This window comes from Peromyscus californicus, unplaced genomic scaffold (assembly GCF_007827085.1).
Source record: "Peromyscus californicus insignis strain IS unplaced genomic scaffold, ASM782708v3 Scaffold_4__1_contigs__length_199733344, whole genome shotgun sequence".
Taxonomy (NCBI): Eukaryota; Metazoa; Chordata; class Mammalia; order Rodentia; family Cricetidae; genus Peromyscus; species Peromyscus californicus.
The window spans coordinates 22,893,578-22,917,263 of record NW_026294562.1 but is presented as its reverse complement, the minus strand read 5'-3'; the positions used below and the strand labels follow the sequence as shown (position 1 = coordinate 22,917,263).

Genomic DNA, 23,686 nt, shown 5'->3' with positions numbered 1-23,686 from the left:
ATTGTTGTAATAGATCATGACCCCGTAAGTTCACAGCTATGTTAGCCACACATGGCTTTAATTTTCCTCTCTATCCTTCTGGACCTATACATTCGAGCCATCTTGCACTGTGTTTCACTTGAGATAATGTTCCAATTCCTAACAGCTGAACATTTACCTCCCGAATAGGCCAAGTTGGATGCCAAAATTCTGGTGCAATTATTGTCACGTCTTCACTTGTGTCTACTAGACCAGACAACAAAACATCATTTATTTGTATTGTTAATTTTGGCCTTTGACCATTTATAGAAGTTTGCCAAAAAATTTTCTTTATGGTTTCTCCTGAATTTTCTATTCTCTCTGCCTCAGCTGTTCTATCACCCTGAGCAGCCTGATTTTTTCCAACAGGCATTTGGTTATTTAGTTGCTCTGAGTAGGGGTTTCCCCTATGATGGCAAGAAAGGTCTGAACTGGATTTACTGTGGGGGCCTCCCTGAGGCCCCTCTGGGAATTTCCGGAGGACTGAGGCAAAGAATTACCTTTTCTGTCACTTGTTGATCTACATTCGTTGGTCCAGTGTTTTCCCTTACCACACCTTCTGCATACTCCAGAAGGGAGAGGCATTTTGTTGCCATTGCTCCTTGAAGAAACATTGTTTCTAGGAATGTCCTGTTTATAGTCCCTTTTCAAATGTCCTTGCTTTCCACATCCAAAACATCTGACATTCTTCAAACCTTTTTGAAATTGCTTCTCCTATCCACATATCATCATGGCCATGAGACTCAACATTAATTGTGTCCCTGATCCAGTCCTCCATGGGTGCATATCTTGCCTTTAACAGCCTGATTATTCTCTTGCATGCTGCATTCTCATTTTCAAAAGCCAAAGATTCAGTTATTATCTGGCTAGCTTCTGAATTTGGGACCATTCTATTTACTGCTGAAGATAGTCTTTGTAAGAAATCCATGAAGGATTCTTTTGGGCCCTGAATAACTTTCATGAATGACTCAATTTTTTTTCCTGCTTCCTCAATTCTGTCCCATGCATTCATGGCTGCCATGAAACACAGAATTAAGTTTTGGTTATCATATAAACGTTATCTTTGTATTTCAGCAAATTGTCCTTCTCCAAGAAGCTGATCCTGGGAGATTTCCACACCTCTAGCCCTCCATTGACTTTCTATGTTCTTAGCCTCATCTTTGTACCACATGCTCCACTGCAGCTTGGCTCCGGGTTCCAGGACTGCAGTTACTAATTCTTTCCAGTCTTGAGGGATAATCCTGTTACAAGTTTACAAGGAGTTTAACATTTGCTTTGCAAATGGGGAATGTTTGCCATAAGATACTATTGCCTCCTTTAACCTTCTTAAATCTATCACTTCAACTGGAGTCAAATTAGTTTGTACACACCCTTGATTGGGTAGCTGCTGTATGGTTACCAGATAAATTAAGTTTCATTGTTTGAAAACAGACTGTCTTTCTGTTACCTTATAATCCAGTCCTGAAATAATTTCACCCTTAGATTCTTCTGTCTGAGTCTGAATTTCTCTATAATTCATTTTAACAAGATTTTCTAAAGCTTTTATCCTGGCACTTAAATTGACTATCTTTTTAAATTTTAAAATAAGGATAAGTAAACAAATATGTATAATTGATGTTACATACATCCCATCATCATTAATCCTCTTACGTAATTGTTCCATTTTCAGACTGCCTAATGTTTTATCAAACAAAGACCCATTTACTTCTATTGTAAAGATATTTACCATTTTTTTTTAATGTGGGAAAATTTTTTCTCTTTTAAGTGTAGCTAGAGTTTTCCTGCCTGGCCCACAGTCAGGACAAATCTCTCTCACCTGCCAGTCCCATAGCCACTCAGACCCGACCAAGTAAACACAGAGACTTATATTGGTTACAAACTGTATGGCCGTGGCAGGCTTCTTGCTAACTGTTATTATAGCTTAAATTAATCCATTTCTATTAATCTATACCTTGCCACGTGGCTTGTGGCTTACCGGTACTTTACATCTTCCTTGTCCTGATGGCGACAGGCAGTGTCTCTCTCACCCAGCTTCCTGTTCTCTCAATTCTCCTCTCTGTTAGTCCCGCCTATACTTCCTGCCTGGCCACTGCCAATCAGTGATTTATTCATTGACCAATCAGCAACACATTTGACATACAGACCATCCCCAGCATTTAAGTAGTTTCTCCCTTTAATATATCTGATATCTTATTTGATTTACCAAGTCTGCATAGAACAGTAGAAGTCCGAGGGAATTTCAAAACAGCTACCTAGTGTCTGACATGGGAATCCAGAGAGAGAGAGAGAGAGAGAGAGAGAGAGAGAGAGAGAGAGAGAGAGAGAGAGAGAGAGAGAGAGAGAGAAAGAAAGAAAGAAAGAAAGAAAGAAAGAAAGAAAGAAAGAAAGAAAGAAAGAAAGAAAGTGAAGCCACATGTTCAGGCTAAAAGCTGAAATCTAGCCACATCCTCCGGTTTGAGCCGATTCGAACCTGAGCTGCTAGTAGTACTGGCCCCTTTAAGCCTGAGCTGCTTCAGCTGGTGACCTGGCTGCAAGTACCTCCAGGTTTGTATAACACTTGTAGCTACAGTTGAGTGCAGCTTTGACCACATGCAGCCAGACCGGTAGCTCCAGCCAGGCCTGGGGCCTGTAAACTCTGGCCAAGCCGGGGCCTGTAGCCCCTAGCCTATGAGGCCACCAATGTTTTTTTAATGAACTCTTGCCTCATGGGTGCCAATTTTAGACAAAATTCTAAACAGTCTTATTAAATAAGAAACACAGAGCCAAATACAGAGTTAAAGCAAAAGAGCAAGAGCCACCTAGCTTTAGCTTACCACCAGCAATTTACTGGTAGTGAGCATCTTCAGCTGCATAACATATTTCCTTTAATTAAACAGAATCCTACTTAATATTTTGTGGGCCTCAACTATTATTTCTCATTTTTTTCTCTGATCTTCATATCTGTTTTATTATACATATGTGGTACTTCTTGACTTTCTTTCACATTGTTTACCCTTTCTATTCCTTTTATATCACATGTATATTTATGTATATATACATGCAAAAAATCACAAATTTTGTCATAGTTTTTATGTGTCTTTGGTTAATTTACCCATTTTCATATATCATTATATTCTTAACTTTCATGAATTCTTTTATGTTTATTACTGAATTAGGTAGACAGTTCAGCAGCTGAAAGCATTTATGGCACAAGAATGATACCTGAATTCAGATTCCCAGCATCCACATGAAAGCTGGGCATGTCTGCACACTTCTGAAACCATGTATCCTGATTTAGTATAGACACTCCTTATGTGTGAATTCAAACTTTCAGACACTGGCCAAAAAACACCCTCACTTGCCTTCAACCTACAGGCCCATTGAGCCACTTTCCAACCTCCATGTTCAATTATATCTTGTATATCTTACCTCAGGTTTGAACAGGGTAATTCAGCCTGATCATCCTCTGCATACACTCCCCAACACCAGATCTAACCCCTTTGCAACAAATTTGGACCAGGACACATTTCCTTCACATCAGCTGATCTTTATGTGTCCATTGTAGCACAAATCTTAAAAGGTCTTATTAATAAAAACAAATCCAGAACCAGCTATTGGGGTGAATTCTGGAAGATCAGAGAAGCAGAACAAGCCACAGCCACCTCACCTTGCCAATTCCTTAGCTGATTCTGTTTCCTCAGACATGAAGCCTCTGAGTCCTCATCCAAATGGATCTCAGCTGAACTTCTGCTCAAAAGGCTAAAAGTTTAACCAGCCAAAAGCTTCTAGTTTCTGATCTTCATGCCTTATATACCTTTCTGCTTCCTGCCATCACTTCCTGAGATTAAAGGCATGAGTCACCATGCCTGGCTGTTTCCAGTGTGGCCTTGAACTCACAGAAATCCAGACAGATCTCTGCCTTTGGAATGCTAAGATTAAAGGTGTGTGTGCCACAATTTTCTGGCCTCTATATCTAGTGGCTGTTCTGTTCTCTGACCCCATATATGTTTATGCACAATGTATTGGGGAACACAATATCACCACAGTCCATCTGACTTTATTCCATCTAAACTATATCCAACATTTAGGCCCAACCTACCCAATGCTGCATTCAATCCCAACCTGCTCTGTCCATATCAGATTTGGAACTAACAAAAGAAGTCAACATGCTCAGATCTCATTGCAAAAATACAAACAATATGAAAGATAAAGGCAGTATCTCCTCTACAAAATCTACCAGTCCTATAGAACTGTTTGCCAAAGAGAATTACCTAAGATGAACTCCAGGACACAGAATTTAAAAGAATATTCATCTATTTCATAAAAAAATCAAGGAGAGGCTGGGGAGATGACTCAGTGGTTAAGAGAACTGGCTACTCTGCTCTTCTAGAGGTGTTGAGTTAAATCCCCAGCAGCTACATGGTGGCTTACAACCATCTATAATGGGATCTGATGCTCTCTTATGGTATATAGGTGTTCATGCAGACAAAACACTTATATACCTAAAGTACATCAACAAAATTTCCAAGTAAAAAAGCCATAAAGAAGATGCTCAATGAACTTAAATAGAAGGAATAAACAACAACAACAACAGCAACAACACCACCAGAGTGATGCCCACGAAAACCCAAGCAGAAGCCTGATGAAAATGGTGAGTACAATACAAGGTTTGAAAAAGTGTTTCAACCAGGAGATAGAAACACTGAAGAGAAATCAAGATGAAATAAAGATGGAATTGAAAACCCCAATAACCCAAGTAGAAAATTCAAGAAAAAGTCTGAGAAGTACATGAATAAAGCAGAAAATAGAATGACAGGATACACAGATACAGTAGAGAATTAAGACAAATAAGCAAATAATATGAAAAAACTAAAAGCACGTGCAATGAACATGCTCTGATGGTGCTACCACATGAAAATATCAGAGCTTTCAATTATAAGAATAGATGAGAGGAAATATTCATAGGACAGTGGCATAGATCAGATCTTCAAAAAAAAATCATAGATGAAAACCTCCCTAATAATACAAGAAGCACTCAGAACATCAAGAGGACATAATCAGAAAAAAAAAACTTCTCACAGCATATCATGGTTGAAAAACTAAGTATATAGAACAAAAAAGTATTGAAAGCTACCAGAGGAAAACACAAGTCATATATGACAGGAAACCCATCAAAAATGACTGATTTCTCAACAGAAACCTTGAAAGCCAGAAGAGCCTGTAGCAATGCATTCCAAGCCCTAAAAGACCACTACTACCCATCTAGAGTAATGTATGTAGCAAAACCATCTGTCACAATTGAAGGAGGAAAAAAAATCAACGATATGATACGAATGGTATGAATGGCCTCTTTCTGTTCTCTTCCCAGTAAGCATCCGGGCTGGCCTTGTGCCATTAGTCAGCTACTGCTACCTACCCCAGCTCAACAAAGTGAAGTACTGCAGGGACAGGGCTGGTGTCTAATATTCCCATTGCCCTATGTCTTGTCTGAAATGCATGGCTGGCATCTCTGGGGAGGATGCTCGCAACTGTGTTGCTAGGTTGGAAATTGAGACAGCTATGTATTGTGATTATGATAGGCATGGAGGGGGTGAAGTTGTTTCATATTGTGCCACATATTTTTCTGATATCAACAATAGACCCTCAAAGAAACTCTTTTACTGGCTTTTGGGACCCTACTCCTCATACTGGATCACCTTGTCCAGCCTTAATAAATAAGAGGTGCTTAGTCTTACTGCAACTTAATATGCCATGTTCTGTTGATACTAATGGGATACCTGATCTTTCCTAAACAGAAGTGGAGGAGGAGTGGATTGGGGGAGTGGTAATAAAGGAATGGAGGTGGGAGAAGGGGCTGGGAGGATAGGAGGGAGGGGAAATGGTGACCGGGATGTAAAATAAATAAATAAATTTATTTAAAAAATTCTCCCGGGTCTATAAAATCTTCCAGTCATACAGGTACAGGAAGTTCAATTCAAGTCTATTCAAAGACAATTATAGTTAAGCACTGAAAAATGAAAAAGAATGCTCCTTCCTTCATTATTTCTTACTTCCTTTTTATGTGTATGTGTGTTTGCCTGCATACATATATGTGTACTACATGCATTCTTGGTGCCCATGGAGGTCAGAAAAGGGCATCATATTCTTTTCTATTTTTATTCATTTCCTTTCAGTATGTTGACCTTAATGAAAAGCTCAGGACAGGAGTCTGTTAGCATGTAACCTCCAGCAAATTTTGTATGGTCATTCCAGTTATGGATTTGGGAAGAAAACTACATAGGTGCTGTGTATATACCACTAAATCATATTGGTGAGGTGTTTGTGTGTGTGTGTGTGTGTGTGTGTGTGTGTGTGTGTGTGTGTGTGTGTGTGACTAACACACCTCTCAACCCATATCAGAGAGAAACTCCTATTTGCGGTAGATAATGATTAACATAGAGACCCACAGCCACTCAAGGCACAGAGCAAAACAAGACTATGGTATGCTCAGCCATAAATGGGAGATCTATATCTCAATGCTTCTTCCTAAGGCTAAGGGATCATTATGGAAGAAGGGACAGAAAAAGGCAGAAGTTGTGGGTGACTAAAAGGAAACAGTGCATCCCGAACACATCAAGGCAGCTGAACAGGTCAATTTAAAACAGTTGTGACAACATTCACAAGATCCATGTAAGTTTAAACCCCACAAAATCACAGTATAGAGAGGGTAAGTGGGTACAAAGTCCCCCCAATAGTCAAGAAGCTACTGGTACTACTTAGCTCTCAAGAGAAGGTGAGTTAGTTTTCTTTAAGAGTGTAACCCCTAGTAAGTCAAACATAATCCAAAAGAAAACCACACATACAAGATATTTCACAACCACCATCAGAGAAGCTTCGGTGAACACAGAGGCTACAAAGGGTGAAGGTGCAGAGAATAAGAGAATGCAAAATGTTCATCCCTAAATGTAAATTATGTACTGCACCCTTTCCTCAGAAGATTCAGGTGTCATTGAACAAGAGGGGGCAGAAGGAGCATAAGAGCCAGAGGTGGTGGATGACTACAAGGAAATGATGTCTTCTGGGCACAGCAGGGCAGATGCACATATGAACTCACAGAAAATGTGACAGTATGCACAAGACCTGTGAAAGCCAAAGCCAGAAAGAATCCTAGCATGGAGACAGAAGTTGGGTATGATGTTCTACCATTAATGGAGGTGTTATTGGCAATTATTAGCTTCTAGAAGAGGAAGGGTTAATTTTCTCTATGAGTGTAGCCCCTGATAAATCAAACATGCTTTGTTGGGAGGTCATACATGCAAGAATATTTGAACAGCACAAATTTGTCTTTGTGGGAAAAAAATTACAATTATAATTCTTTACTACATTCTAAATCATATCCTTATAGGCATAAGTAAGTGTAGCTATCACCCCTTATTGAAGAGATCTCTTTCTACAGCAAATGGAGACCATCCCAGAAAGCCACAATTGGATATAATGCAGACACCAATCGATTGTGGGGAATCCAACCCTTAACAGATACAAATATATCACAATTCTAGCATCTATGACTCGGGAAACATCTCAAAAGAGGAAACAAAAAGACTGTAAGAGTGAGAATATAAAGAAGTCTACCAAAAAACAGTCTCTCCTAGAAATGGCTGTAAAACAAGACTGGACAAATTGCAAAAATCAATAGATGTGCTAATGGGGAAAGGGAAAATTTTCAGAGTCTTACCCCTAGACAGGGATCTTCACACAACTAATGATTCCTGAGATAAGGACAATGATCCTCTCCAAGTGTTAAGATCACTTATTTGTTGTCCAAGTGCAGACTGGTCAGTTCTGAAATCATGTATAAGATATCCAACAACAAAGACTACTCAAAAGGTTGTATATGTCTGTGTGTGTGTACATACATATACACAACAATAGTCAAAGAAAAGAGGCTATCAACTTGAGAGTGGGAAAGGCATGAGAGGGGGACAAGAAAGGGCATCTGGGAAGGGATAGAAGGAGAAAAAGAGAGGAATTAGGTAATTCTATTTCAATTAAAATGTATTTTTAAACAAGTAGAAAATTCTGAAATCACTAATAAAAATTTTCTTTAAAAATCATGAATGTCAAGTATAAATCAGGTTTGGTGAATATTAAATAAAGAGACAACACAAAGCAAGGTAGATAGGTAAGTGGGGTGTATCTCAGAGGAGTTGGTGGGTGATCTCCATTAAAACACATTGTATAAAATTCTCGATGTACTAAATGATTTTTAAACAAATAACTATACAATTTTGATATCATGCTATAGGACACACAATAACTAATGAATATTCTATTACACTCAGCTAAGAAATGAAAGCCATAAATCACATCAATGTTACCTAGGACTGTAAACATTGGCCTACAAGAATCCCTGTACTTCCCAGTTAATTTGTTTAAACCTCTGTAAATCAAGAAAATGAAAACAAATAACATGATTGGGCTCTGTCACCATTATCAATAGCACTTATTCGGTGGTGAAATGATCCACAAAGAGAAATTACACTTGTGCTAATGGAAATTCATAGTTCTACAGCTCAGCAGAAAATTAACATGAAACCTATGTTTATTGTTTCTGATTTAAAAACAAAGAAAAATTTAGAATAGAATATGATCAACATGACATACACACATACATAGACAAACTTGTAAATGTATAAACCTTCACTTACCCTTAATTTTCCTCAGTTCCTCCACAAGGCACTGTGCTTCCTCTTGAACAGGATCCTCAATGCTCCTTTTTCCCATGCCCAAATTCCACAGAGTCATGAGTGAGAATCTCCTTATCTTTTTCCATCTGCTTCCATTCCTAAAAGCAATGCCCAAAGAAATGGTAAAACACTAGAAAGAGACTCTAGGAAAAGATGAGAGATCTGATGAATGGAAACCTTAGAGAGGTCAAACCTGTATCTAAGGAAGAAGTCCACTCCTTTTATCTTCACTTCCACTGTAAACACTGTGCAGTACCCACATGAATGTATACAGTCACTTACCAAGGCCTTTATTAACTCTTTCAGCCACTGGGATGCTTCCTCTTCCAGCAAACTCCTCTCCATGATCAATCAGATCTTCTTTCACTGCTTCATACCCATGCAACACCACAGTGGGCTGTCTGCCCAAATACAGGGTAAACACAGGGCCATAGACTTTTGGAAGCTAGAAATAGTAAAGAAAAGTGTAAATACTAGCAAAAACAAGCACTTTAATCTCCATGGAGTCAACCTCATTCACACTGATAATATCACTCACTGTATTTTAATATTTTTTATTCAGGCAAAACTCAACTTCAAATAATTCTGAAGCCTATTTACAATGAATTTTCACATCAAAATGTTTAGTATGATGCAGGCCAGCAGACCTGCCTGCTGACTATCCTCACTCTATCAGTGCCTGCCCACTCTACTCACAATCACCCCTCCCATCCCACCCACCATGTCCCAGTCTACCAACTTGGGCAGAAACACTCTGTCTGAACAGAGGCCACACTACTCTGACCTGCAGAAGTTCAGTCCACATGTATGGAGACCCTCTGATCAACTATAGGCCTCTCCAGCTAGAAGGCCAGAGAAGAAACAGTAACCAAAGAGCAAAATGCCCATACTACTAAACCTTACTACTATGTTTACAGATCTAATGCTATTTATCAAACATCTGATAACATATTACAAGTTTAGAAAACCAACAGAGAACTTCATATGGGACCACAAAGAATCAAGAATAGTTAAGGCACTTCTAAGGAGTAAAAACACTGTTGGAGGTTTATCAATACCTGACCTCAAATTATATTATACAGCTATAGGGATATAAACAGTCTGGTACTCACAAAAAAATTAGCCAAAAGAATAGATGAAATGATGCAGAAATATAGCAGGAAAGCTAGGCCCACTTAGTTTTGAAATGTAAATTTGTAAGGCACCACAAATGATTCTGTTGAGCAGTCCAGATTTGGAAAGTTCTACTACAAACACAGAGAGTTGGCACCACAGAAACTGCACCACAGGCATGAAATATTTCAGGGGAAAAACTTCCTTCTCTAGCGGCATTCTTAGCCCCAGACCTAGGTTTTGCAAAAATTAAAATTGGATATAAATATCACCAAATATGCTGAAAGTTTGACTTTTTTCTTCCATTTCTTCTGTTATTCCATGTCTATTGGTATTTAGTCAAATACCAATTTAACTAAATTTAAATTAGGCATCAGTTAGTTCTTTAGAGTCCAGCATCAAATAAAATGTATGTCTAAAGTTCTACCTGACTTATTGAATAAAATATTTCTCATTATTGACTTTCAATCAAAAATAATGGAAAAGGCTGGGTTTTTTTTTTGTTTTTTTAAAGATAGGAAGTATTCACAAACTTTGTGAGAATTGTTTTCTTTTTTTATAAAATATAATGACATAAATATCTTTTCAACTGAAACCTCTCTCATTACTGAATTCCTGACAAGAGATCACTGTAAAAGTCATAAGGTACACAATACTTTACAAGAGTTTTGAATTTATGATTATTTACAGCAATATTGCCTCTTATACTAGACTTTACTTTAAAGCAGCTTTCAATTTATCTTCTTTATCAAGGTATTGGAGGAGCACACAGAATACTTACATTGGTCAAGGATTGACTGATGTCCTTTACATCTATCTGGAGGAAACTGTCAATGACTGGGAAATGAGTAGGGTCAGGAGGGAGCTTCCCTCTCTCAGAACTCTTTCTCCAGAATGAGAGGAGAAGCAGACAGGATAGACTGAGAACCAAGACCAGACTATGACTGGATCTGTGGAGACCCTTCTGATGGACACACCTGTGATTAGCCAGAATGGCGTTTTTATAACACTACCTGCTGAATCAGTATGCTTCTCTGTGGAATATCATTAATTGATCAATCAGATAACCTTTAATCTCTCTCTCTCTCTCTTGCAGATTTTGTCCTTTTGATAGAGGAAAAATAAGATGTTCTTTACCCTTGTCCTTCTTTACAGGGTTCCTGTGGTAATATGGTGATATATTGTGTATCCCAATAAAGCTTACCTGGGCATTAGAGGACAAAGTCAGCCACTATATTAAACATAGAGGTCAGGGAATGGTAGCACATACCTTTAATCCTAGCATTCAGGAAGTAGAGATTTATCCGGATCTATATGAGTTCAAGGCCACACTGGGAACAGAGCCAGGCATGGTGGCACATGCCTTTAATCCCAGTACTAGAAAGGAAGGAAGAAGGCAGGGCACAGAAAGGTATATAAGGCATGAGTAAACAGGAAGACACTCTCTTAAGGCTGAGAATTTCATAGAGATAAGAATGTGGTTAGATTAATCTATTTCTCTGATATTTCAGCTTTCACCTCAATATCTGGCTTTAGGGTTTTTTTTTAAATTAATAAGACCTTTTAAGATTCATGTTGCTTCTGTTGACTCAACATTTGTGGCACAAATTTTTGAAAAACCCACTTGCCTGTGGCCTTAGGCATGAGTTGCACATGGTCAGAGTCTCCACCCCACATGGGCTGGAGTCTCTTTGGCATCCTCTCTCCTGGTGGATTGTAGGCTGTCTTTGGATCCCCATCCCAGACTGCTACCACACTAGCTAGCTGCTTTGAAACTCACTCCAGCTTCTACTTCTCTATACAGAAGTGGTCACCCTCACATCTGAATTATCATTGTTGGCAAATTTGGTGATTAAATTAGGATTTCTTAAAGAAATTAAGAATTTATTTAATTTATAATAAATATAAGTAAATTAAGAATTATTTAATAATTTATTATAAAGAAAAGAATTAATTAAAAGAGATTTTTTCCCACATTAAAATGAGAACCCTTATCCAGTGACTGATGGAAGCAGATGCAGAGATCTACAGCTAAGCCCCAGGCAGAGCTCTAGGAGTCCAATTGACAAGAGAGAGGAGGGATTCTATGAGCAAGAGATATCAAGACCATGATTGGAAAAAGTACAGAGACAACTAGCCAAACTAGTGGAAACACATTAACTGTGAACTAATAGCTGAGGAGCCCCCATGGAACTTGACTAGGCCCTCTGGATAAGTGAGACAGTTGTTTAGCTTGAACTGTTTAGAGGGCCCCCAGGCAGTGAGACCGGGACCTGTCCTTAGTGCATAAGCCAGCTTTTTGGAACCTAGGGCCTATGCTGAGACACTTTGAACAGCCTTGGTGCAGGGAGGAGGGACTTGGACTTGCCTGAACTGAATGTACCAGGCTCTGCTGACTCCCCAGGGATCACCTTGCCTTGAAGGAGGTAGGAATGGGGGGTAGGTTGTGGGGGAAGCCTGGGGGTGGGAGGAGGGAGGACAGGGGAATCCATAGTTTATATGTAAAATGAATAGAAAATCTCTTAATTGAAAAAATGGGAAACTTTTTTACAATGGAGGGAATTTGGTCTCTGTTTGATAACATATTAGGTAGTCTAAAAATGGAACAATAAAATGAGAAAAAAATTAATGTTGGAAATTACATCAATTATAAATATTATTTCTTTGATCATTTTTGTTTTAGCATTAAAAAAGTTGGTTAATATGGGTACCAAGATAAAAGTTTAGAAAAACAGACAGAGGAATTTAAAGGTGAACCTATCTCAGCACTGCATTATACAGTTACAGAGAAACAGTCTAAGGCTTTCAAACAGCCAACTTAATCTTTCCAGTACCCTTACAGGAACTGTCATATGCTCAAGGCTGTGTATGAGCTGTTTGGACTCCTGTGCAATTGTTAGATTTGAGGAGATTCAAAGAAGCTGTAGTCTCATATGGTATGCATTCTCCATATGTGAAGTAAATGTTAAACTCATGGTCAACTTGTAATGGAATTATCCCTCAAGACTGGAAAAATATGGTTACATCTGTTTAGAGGCTGGTCCCCAGTTACAATGGAGGACCTGGTGGAAAGATGAGGCTAAGACCATTGAACAATGATGTAGGGCTAGTGGTATGGAAATTTCCCAAGACCAACTTCTTGGAGAAGGCAATTAGGCTGATATACAAAGACGATGTTTATATGGTGACCACACCCTAATTTTATGACAATGGCATCCTTGAATGCTTGGGACAGAATTAAAGAAGTAGAAAAGAAAATTGAGTCATTTACAAAAGATATACAGGGCCAAAAAGAAACATTCACAGAATTCTTACAAAGGCTGTCTTCAACAGTAAATAGAATGATACCAAATTCAGAAGCTAAACAGATAATAATTCAATCTCTGCTTTTTGAAAATGCTGATGCACAATGCAAAAGGATAATTAGGCCATTAAAGGCAAGATCAGCACCCTTAGAGGAATGGATGCAAGATACAATGAATATTGAATCTAATGACTACAATGATACTTGGATAGGAGAGGTGATTTCAAGAGGTTTGAAGAAAAATAGTGATGTCAGGTGTTTCAATTGTGGTAAACATGGTCACCTAAAAAGGGACTGTAAACACAGTGTTCCTAGAAACAATGTTTTTTCAAGGAATAATCCCAACAGAATGTGACTTCCTTCTGGAATATACAGAAGGTGTGGAAAAGGCAAACATTGGACTAATGAATGTAGATCAACAAGGGATAGATAAGGTAATCCTTTGCTTTTGCCTTCAAGAAACTCCCGAGGGGCTTCTTGCAGACCCCCATGACAAATTCAGTTCAGTCCTTTCCTGCCATTGCAGAAGAAACCCCTTCCCAGAGCAATTAAATAACCTAATGCCTATTGAAAAAACATTATGACTCTGGGTGATAGAACAGATATAGAAGAGAGAACAAAAAATTTGGGAGAAACCATAAAGCAAATTTTTTGACAAACTTTTATAAATGAACAAAGACCAAAATTAAAAATACAAATAAATGACATTCTCATAGAGTGTCTTGTAGACACAGGTGTGGACATCACAATAATTACACCAGAATCTTGGCATCCAAATTGGCCTCTTCAGGAGGTAAATGTTCAGCTGTTAGGAATTGGAACATTATCTCAAGTGAAACAGCGCAAGGCTGAATGTATAGGGCCAGAAGAACAGAGAGGAAAATTAAAGGCACATGTGACTAATATAGTTATGAATCTACAGGGACATGATTTATGACTGTAACTGGAGAGCTTCTCTTTAGGTCCCACCAAGTCCGGGCAATCCGACAGCCCACTTATAAAATAAACACACAGATGCTTATATTATTTAAACTGTTTGGCCTAATGGCTCAGGCTTCTAGCTATCTAGTTCTTACATCTTAAATTAATCCATTTCTATAAATCTATAGCTTACCACGTGGCTCGTGGCTTACAGGCATCTTCACATGCTACTTTTCATGGTGGCAGCTGGCAGTGACTCCCTCCACCTTCCTGTTTTCTCTATTCTTCTCTGTTAGTCCCACCTATACTTCCTGCCTGGCCACTGGCCAATCAGTGTTTTATTTATTGACCAATCAGAGCATCCCACAGCATATGACAACATTGGAATACCCATATTAGCATTTCTCCAACCTCAGAAGCAAACAATAAACTAACATATGTCTCTGAGAAAAATATTAGAAGTATTATAAAGAACAGTCACCAGGCCATCTAGGTTGTACAAAAATGAGGCACAAGCCGGGCGGTGGTGGTGCACGCCTTTAATCCCAGCACTCGGGAGGCAGAGCCAGGCGGATCTCTGTGAGTTCGAGGCCAGCCTGGGCTACCAAGTGAGTTCCAGGAAAAGGCGCAAAGCTACACAGAGAAACCCTGTCTCGAAAAACCAAAAAAAAAAAAAAAAAAAAATGAGGCACAACAAGTGCTGATCTTTCAAAGACACCAACAGCTCTACCTTTAAAATGGTTAGCAGACAAGTCTGTATGGTTTCAGCAATGGCCTTTAACAACAGAGAAACTACAGGCCTTTGAACAGTGTGTACAAGAGCAGTTAAATGCCGAGCATATTGAAGAATCAACCAGCCCTTGGAATTCCCCTGTATCTATAATTAAAAAGAAATCTAATAAATGGTGAATGGTAACAGAACTAAGAGCAATTAATAAGGTAATTCAGCCAATGGGCTCTCTATAATATGGAATTCCTTTGCCTACTCTATTACCTAAAGGATGGCCTCTTATAGTTATTGATATAAAAGACTGTTTCTTCTCAATATCGTTACAAGAAAAAGACAGAAAAAAATTTGCCTTCATGGTACCTACTTATAATAATTTCCAGCCAGGCAAGAGATATCAATGGATGGTTCTCCCACAAGGAATATTAAATAGCCCAAGCCTGTGCCAGTATTTTGGATGACAGTCATTGGAAGTAATATGTAAACAATTTCCTAAATCTATCATTTACTATCACATGGATGACATTTTATTAGCTGATTAAAATGTGGATATTTTACAAAGAATGTTTGAAGAAGTAAAGAAAATTTTGCCTTGTTGGGGATTACAAATTGTTCCTGAAAAGATACAAAGAGGAGATACTATTAATTATTTAGGATATAAAATAGGTCTACAAAAAAATCTGACCCCAAAAGGTACAAATTAGGAGAGAACCATTACAGATTTTTAAAGACTTTCAAAGATTATTAGGAGACATTTCCAGTCTATGGATCACTATCAGGGTAAAAAAGGATGAACTGAGTAATTTGGTCAAAAGCTTAGAAGATGACAAGAACTTAAATAGTCCAAGAGAATTATCAGCTGAAGCTGAGAGAGAATTGGCTTTGGTGGAAAAGAAAATACAGGATGCACATGTGTATCATGTAGACCCAAAGCTTGATTGCATTTTGGTATTAACCCTCTAAGCATTCTCCTATGGAGATTTTAATAATTATATTAGAATGGATACTTCTGCCTAATAAACAGAGTAAAAAATAAAAAAACTTATGTGAAAAAGATCTCTGACTTGATTTTAAAAGAAAAATTGAGACTTCCTCAATAAGCAGGAATATACCCAGCAGAAATTGTCATACCTTTAACTAAGGATGATATTGACAAATTATGGGCAGAAAGTGAACCTTGGCAAAGAGCTTGCAGTAATTTTTTGGGAGAGATTAACAGCAAATATCCCCAAAGTGAAAGAAATCAACTTATAAAGAGAGCTAACTGGATAGTACCTCACATGGTACAAGAAACACTAATATCTGGAGACCCTAGAATTTATACAGATGCAAACAAACAAGGAAAGATAGGTTACAAATCAGAAAATTTAAGTAAACTGGTTCAAAGTCCTTATAATTCAGTTCAAAATTGGAATTATATGCCATTCTGATGGTATTAATGGATTTTTGGAACCTCTCAACACAGTTACTGACATTCAGTATGCTGAAAGAGTGGTCTTACATATTGAGGCTGCAGAATTTATCCCTGCTGAGTCAGAATTAACTTTGTTATTTATACAGTTACAGGAAATAATAAAGAATAGGAATCATTCTTTATCTATAACTCACATCTAATCTCATACTGGTCTGCCAGGCCCTATAACACAAGTTAATGATGAGATCTATAAGCTATTGATAGGAAATATGCTGGAGGCATCAGAATTCCATTAAAAACATCATGTCAATAGTAAGGGTTTAAAAAAAGATTGTTCCATAACCTAGCAACAAGCCAAGGAAATTATAAGGAAGTGTCCTACTTCTTCTTTTTACAATCGAACTCCACTACCAGCAGGATGTAACCCAAAGGGTACTCAGAGAAATGAAATCTGGCAGATGGATGTGTTTCATTTTGTAGAATTTGGAAAATTGAAATATGTACACCACACCATTGATACCTATTCAGGATTTCAATGGGCAACTGCAATGGGTTCTGAAAGGTTGATTCTGTAATCATGCATTTGCCAGAATTTGTGGCCATCATGGGTATAGCTGCACAAATTAAAACTGACATTGTTCCAGCATATGTCTCTGAGGAAATGAAACAGTTTTTTGATTATTTCAATATAAAGCATATTACAGGTATACCACACAAACTAAAGGCCAAGCAGTCATAGAAAGAACAAATCAAACTCTAAATATACTCTAAATAAACAGAAAAGGATAACAAAAAACTCCAGAAATAGATTACATAATACTTTATTAACTTTGAATTTTCTCAAATGCTTTCAAAAAAGAAAGGAACAATGGCTGCAGAGAGACATTGGATAATAGAAAAAAAACTACAGAATTAAATCAGCCTATATACTTTAAGGATGTGTTGACCTCAGAATGGAAACCAGGATATGTGTTAGGTTGGGGATGAGGTTTTGCTTTTGTTTCTATAGGAGAAGAAAAGCTGTGGATACCATCAAAATTAATAAAGGTTTGATTAGAATAAAAGAGGCCTCTTAATTAGAAGAGATTATAGTTCATCCACCAGCATGATCATTCAATTTGAATTAACTTGTACCACTATCAAGTGCTTTTCATTTAATCAGATAAAATTTGCAAAAATGGAACCTCCCCAAAGTTAGGGTTGGGGAAGGGTTTTTGTTTTTGTCTTTCAGGAGAATGAAGGCTAAGGAACCTGAAGAACACTGCACAAATGAGACATCTGAAGAAAAGGGACAAATAATCTAGAAAAAATGTCCCAAGAAAAGGAATGAATTGATCTATTGATATATCACATACAAAATTTCCTAAGTCTTCCTAAATGTTTATTTCTACTCTTCTCTACAGACACTTAACACAATAGTCTTTTTGAAGTCCCAGTTCAATTAAAAATTAAAACTGGCCGGGCGGTGGTGGCGTATGCCTTTAATCCCAGCACTTGGGAGGCAGAGCCAGGTGGATCTCTGTGAGTTCGAGGCCAGCCTGGGCTACCAAGTGAGTTCCAGGAAAGGCGCAAAGCTACACAGAGAAACCCTGTCTCGAAAAACCAAAAAAAAAAAAAAAAAATTAAAACTGGCTTTGGAGTTGGAGAATGGCTCTCTCCTTCTCTAAACCCAAGCATATTTGTTAAAAGGAAAATGCAAAATCTCTGTATCATGTCAGAAAAAAGAGCCATCTGATATGGGACAGAAGAAAACCAAAATTAAGGGACCTTTCTATTGCCACTAATCTCAATTCTTTGGTTCTATTTTGATTCTTTAAACTTTTCTTAAGGTATGAGTTTTATATCAAAATTTATAAGATATATATATATATACTTTTTAATCTTTTGTTTAAATGATATTAATGGTCATGTAGAGTACTAACTAATTCTAGAAAAAAGGCTTCATTTAGCTGCCTATACATGTTTTTGTGTTAGAGTTTCTATCAGTTTATTGCCAGGAATCAAGACCAGGCCTAAAAGCGAATTTGAAATCTCCAGAAAGATGATGGGGCCCTACAACGATGATTTCATAGAGGTAAAAACATGGCTGGCTTGTTCTGTTTAACTGATCCTTCAGCTTTCACCCTAATATCTGTCTCCAGGTTTTTTTTTTATTAATAAGACCTTTTAAGATTTGTGTTATAGATACTCATTTGAATTTCTGGTTTCACAGTACTGATTGGTGTCCAAATAGTGCTAATAAAAATTAACAAGCATATTTATAATGTGCAACTATTCTTGAGAAGCAATAGATTAATGTTGAGATGGAAGAATGCTTCTCAACTTTTACATTCTCAGATTAGTGACCAAGGAAGAATTTATGACTTATGGATAGTTTGTATATTCTATGAAATATATTTATTTTTTAACAAAGTCTTACTATGTAGCTTAGATTGACCTCAAACTGACAATTCTTCTACTACATTATCACTATGGCTGGGAATATTTTTGTGTACTACCATGGTCATGCATATTTAAAATATTTCTTTGCAATATTATACATTTGGACATAGTTTTTTTCAACAGTGTAAGCCTTATAGCTCATTATTTCACTCTTTGGCTCTTTATAAAACTGAGATAACAAAACATACCTATCAGTCACATGTCTTGAATCAGAAAATATATATTAAGCTTTTAGCTAAAGAGAGTTATTTCTTTTTTAGTGTTATGTAGTTCAACCATAAAGACCTTGTTCTTAGGGTGATGGGACAGAAAGAATTGTCAGTGTATCACAGCTCATAGCTGGAAGAATTTAGAAATCAAAGTGACTATGTAATGAGCATACTCACTCCCATGACTTTACCATAAATTCTTAAAGAAAGGTATTAGAATTCTCCTCGTCCCACCAGTGCTGATGTAAAGCTGGGTAAGCACAATAATCTATAGAGACAGTAACAATAATTGATATGAACTAAACCTCCAAAATAGCACCACCAAACGGATACCAAGTATTCAAATGCTTGAGCCTAAGGGGACATTTCTAACTTAACCCACACTTCTTGCATTTTGCCCCCTTTCCTGAACAAAAGCATTCAGTTTAATGATGCCCATCATAATTTTGTGACTATGCACTGTGGCACTATACTGATCATAATCACTAACACTCATAGTAAACATGAATCTAGTTAATAATTATGTCATCATTGTTTTAACATAGAAGCCACAAAAGTTTACTCAAGGTTTTTAACCTTGCTCAAAGATTACAAAACAAATAGCTAAAAAGGATCTAAGATAAACTTTAGTAAACCAAAGTCATGGTTATTCTCATTATTTGCAATGAGGTAAGCAATAATTTGTTGCCCAAATCATATTGCTCTAAAATTCCAAAGAATAGATTTGAATATCTGGCATATTCATGCTTGAAGTAATACTTGATCTGGCACAATTTTACTTATTTGTAAGTCAGCATGATGCTTTGGACAAATGTTTTCTCTTATAGAATATAAGAATCAAAAAGCAAATACAGGGAGATGGGCCTCTGAGCTCAACTGGTCTATGTTTTGCTTTGCTTTTTAATGAAGAGCTGTTTGTGATCCATGGAGTATAACCAATCACTGTAACTCAATCAAGATGAATTGACTCTTGAGAAAACTTTCTAGTGAACCTTCATCACATTTTGTTTGTTAACTTGTCTCTTCTTTCATCAACATCACATATTTTTTAAAAATATTTCGGGAATTTTTATGAAAAATTACTAGTGTATATTCATTACACAGTTGAATAGATTTTATAATGCCATTTTATTCAAGCATATCATGACTGTAACATTATAAACACCCTTTCTTTAACATGTTAGTGCCTCCTCATTCTGACTACCAGTCATCTTTCTCCTCTGAAATAGTCCCTCTTCTATGGCTAAGAAATTGCTCTAATTTGAATAAAAGAAACAGTTTATTCTGGAGTCAAATATACGGGACCATGGCTGAGAACACTGGGACTAATGTTTCCCCCAATATACCTTGTTCCAACATGGGAACAATTTCAAAGAAAACCATAAATGAAGGTGTTTGTCAAATTTATCTTTGGAAGCATTAGGTAAGGTGATTATAAAATGTGAAGAAATATCAGGTACAGGCCTCAGATGCTTTCTGACATTCTCAGCATTTTGGTTGGTAGAGGCTAGGGATCTATTTATATATTCAAAAACATTACCTAACAGTCATAAAGATAATAGGTCATATAAAGAGTTGGAAAAAAATTACTACAAAGGAAGCTGAGATGGCCTGAGGTCATTTGATTCTAGTCTCTTCACAGTACTGAAGTTTTTTTTTCTTAAAACATACAAATATTTATTAAACAAACTTAGACTCAATATTACTATTTTGTCAATTACACAGCAGAAATTTCTTCCTAGGGCAAATATATAAAAATATAAATAGTTATAAACAAAAATAACAGTGATTTTTAATTGTGCAACATTTTTTCTTATTAGAAAATAAGAAGAAAAAAACAGATTTTTTTCATTCTACACAATAATTTCAAGTGAGCCAGCAGGTGCTCAGCCATGGAGGGAGGGCACTTCTGTAGAGTGCATATGGGCACCTGTTACCACAGGACGTCCTATGGTGAGTCCCTGCCCATTCTGAGAAGAACTAAGGTCACCAAGGGTGGCCTGAGCCTGACCTGTGTGGAACAGTAGCACAAAGGCTCCTGCTCACTTCCCCTAAGTCACATAGGTAATGACATGTATTACATAACAAGCAGATGAAACCTCCCTGCCTCCCTGAAATGACAATGTGCAGTGGGATGCAAGGCTGTGAGGTTTGCAAGGCAGATTTGATGGGAGCATGTCAGTTCTAACCAGTCAGTCAGCCTTCATGATTACCTCCACTTTCAAGGAAGTAGCATTCATGAGGAGAATCCTCTAGAGAGATACCTTTCTGACATGGTGGTCTCTGGCAACTAAAATAACGAAAATGATTGTATTGTGTAGGCGGAAGTTTCTGTGTCCAGCCAGCAAACTCGCAAATATTGGTGGCTATAGAAAAACTGTGTGGGACTACCACAACCCCAGAAGACAGACCACTCTCTGCATGTACTCCTGGAACCTATTACAGTGACCCTAGTGTGTTATTTTTAAACTAAATCTCAATCTTATAATTTTACCAGTAAAAACTCAGTAGTTAGATGCTGGGGTTAAAATCTGCTGTCTCAGAGAGGCCAAAGAGCAACCAGCTGACTTTCCTTCTTAGCCAGGATCTCAGAAAGAGAGTTTCTCTTCTGCTTTCCCAAACCAAAAAGCCACCAAACTCAAATTCCCTCCTCACTATTTCCTATTCATTTCTCTATCTATTTTTTAAAACTCCCTCTTTCGACCATTGACAGTAGTCTATAGTGGAGTCATCTTTGTGGATTTCTGGGGACCTCTCTAGCACTCTCCTTCTTCCTATACCCATGGGGTCTTCATTTATCATGATATCTCTTTCCTTGTTCTCCCACTCTGTTCCTGATCCAGCTGGAATCTCCTTCGAGACCATGATTGGAAAAAGCACAGGGACAAATGGCCAAAGTAACAGAAACACATGCACTGTGAACCAATAGCTGAGGAGCCCCCATGGAACTGGACTAGGCCCTCTGGTGAGAAAGTTGATTAGCTCGAACTGTTTAGGAGGCCCCCAGGCAGTGGGACCAGGACCTGACCTTGGTGAATGAGCTGGCTTTTTGGAACCTAGGGCCTGTGCTGAGACACTTTGCTCAGCCTTGGTGCAGGGAGGAGGGGACTGGACCTGCCTTAACTGAATGTACCAGGCTGGACTGACTCCCCAGGTGAGACCTTGCCTTGGAGGAGGTAGGAATCGGGGGTGGATTGGGGAGGGAGGCCGGGGGTGGGAAGAGGGAGGACAGGGGAATCCATGGCTGATATGTAAAACAACTAGAAAATCCCTTATATGTGTATACACACACACACACACACACACACACACACACACACACACACACACACACACACATATATATATATATATATATATATATATATATATATATATATATATATATATATATATATATATATACCTCTCTCTTACTATCTATAGCTACTTCCCATCAACTAGTTGCTGGCTCCACTTCTTGAACCAAGGTAGATTTTATTTATTTAACACAATCTTGGGGTTCACAGTGTGATCAAGCACCCCACAACACTAGTGAGGACTCCTACTAAAGGAGAATACAGAGCCTAACTGGGCCATCAGCTGTAATCACACACGGTTCTCAGTGGTGGGACTGAGACACTAACTCAACCACAAAGCTCTTGACCCACACCTGTCCTGAGCCCTGCAAGTTGTGCTGGAATAAAGGTGACTCAGAGTTTATGGGAGTGTCCAACCAATGACTGGTCTAACTTGAGGTTCATGCCACAAGAGGGAGCCCATGCTTGACACTGCATGGGTGGCCAGGAACTAGAACTGAATGGGTCAGAGACCTAGGGTAGAACCAATCACAACTAGCCACTCCCCCCAACAAAAAAAAAATTAAGAAATGATTCCTAATGGTATTCTTCTATACTTAGAGATTGGTACCTAGCCCAAATGTGTCCTCCATTGTTAATGACCTGTTTTTAGTTTCCTAACTTCCACATGTAACTCAAATTAGATATATAAAACAAAACAAATAATTTTAAGCTAGGACTCTGAAGTAAGAGAGAAGATGAAGAATTTGTATCTTTGAGGTGGGTGACCTCACTAAGTATAATGTTTTTTTCTTTGTGAGTATGAGTGGTATTTTCATCTTGTATATTGACCAGACCAGTATCTCAGGAATTAAGCCAGTTTGGTTGTAGTAAATGATGTTTTTGATATGATCAACACTCAACTATGGAATTCAAAATGTACTGAAAGTACTTTAACAACATCACTGTGACTGGCCTCACACTCCTCCATGCTCCCTCCATGCTCTGACTGTTAGAAATGTCCCTGCTTGTCTGCACTTAATTCCTTCTATGGAACAGAAGATTGAACTATGGCCCTGTGATTTCTTTGTAACGTCCCCCCCACCCCCCGTGTGTCATTGCAGGGAACAACGATAATAACATCACTGTCATCAGTGCTGTATGATAGCAAGGAATTCCCCAACCCAGAGATATTTGACCCTGGCCACTTTCTAGATGAGAATGGAAACTTTAAGAAAAGTGACTACTTCATGCCTTTCTCAGCAGGTAATAGAAGTTCATTATCATTGTTACAGTGCCCTAAGGGTCTGTGAGGACTTTCACAGTGACTCTACAGGGGGTGGTAGATTTGCAGTTTATGCATGATCAGGAGCATGACTTCCAGTGCCCATGCACTGTCCTTTTAAGGAGTACCCTCCCTCCCTGTCGAGTCATAAAAATCGAGGCATTTGATTGCTCTGTCATTATTCAAAATTGAAAAAGCTAGAGTGTAGGCCACTTGTTTTCTTCCTTTAGATACATCACAGAGATACTAAAGATACCATCCTAGAAAGCA

General features: G+C 38.0%; 1 pseudogene; it reads right to left on the bottom strand.

Moving 5' to 3' along the window:
* Window positions 1-6,752: 6,752 nt before the first annotated feature.
* Window positions 6,753-11,534, bottom strand: LOC128095205 (cytochrome P450 2C26-like; annotated as a pseudogene).
* Window positions 11,535-23,686: the final 12,152 nt, after the last annotated feature.